The 381-nt window shown below is 53.3% G+C and overlaps 1 protein-coding gene across 1 annotated transcript in view; it reads left to right on the top strand.

Annotated features, from left to right (window-relative positions):
* PRMT3 (protein arginine methyltransferase 3) overlaps positions 1-381 on the top strand; it is an 81,586-nt gene that overhangs the window by 21,861 nt on the left and 59,344 nt on the right. The gene's annotated exons all lie outside the window — the stretch shown is intronic.

Below are 381 nucleotides of genomic sequence, written 5' to 3'. Positions count from 1 at the left end.
CCCCCCCCCCCCCCCCCCCCGATTTTATTGGCGTCAGTGGGATAGTGGGCCTCAAGGGACAATTGCCCCCCATTTCATTGGTGTCGGTGGGATAGTGGCCCTCGGGAGAATAGCCCCCCAAATCATTGGTGTGAGTGTCATAGAGGGCCACAGGGGAGAACTACCCCCCCCAAATAATTGGTGTCGTGGGCCCGCCTCCTGACAGGAAGTCACCATGGCGCCCTTCATTCGTGGTATACTCATGCAGAGGATTGTACTGACGTGATCTCTGACTCTGGAGGACCAACCACTGACAAGAGGAGACTGTAGAGATGGAGGACCCATGTGACCATCACAAAGACTTCAGACAAAGTCTATTAAAAAAAGCAAAACATACAAGTT

Source organism: Nanorana parkeri, unplaced genomic scaffold, assembly GCF_000935625.1.
Source record: "Nanorana parkeri isolate BGI_ZX_2015 unplaced genomic scaffold, ASM93562v1 scaffold10, whole genome shotgun sequence".
Lineage (NCBI taxonomy): Eukaryota > Metazoa > Chordata > Amphibia > Anura > Dicroglossidae > Nanorana > Nanorana parkeri.
The sequence above is the reverse complement of the archived record's forward strand: the minus strand, read 5'-3'. Positions and strand labels throughout refer to the sequence as shown.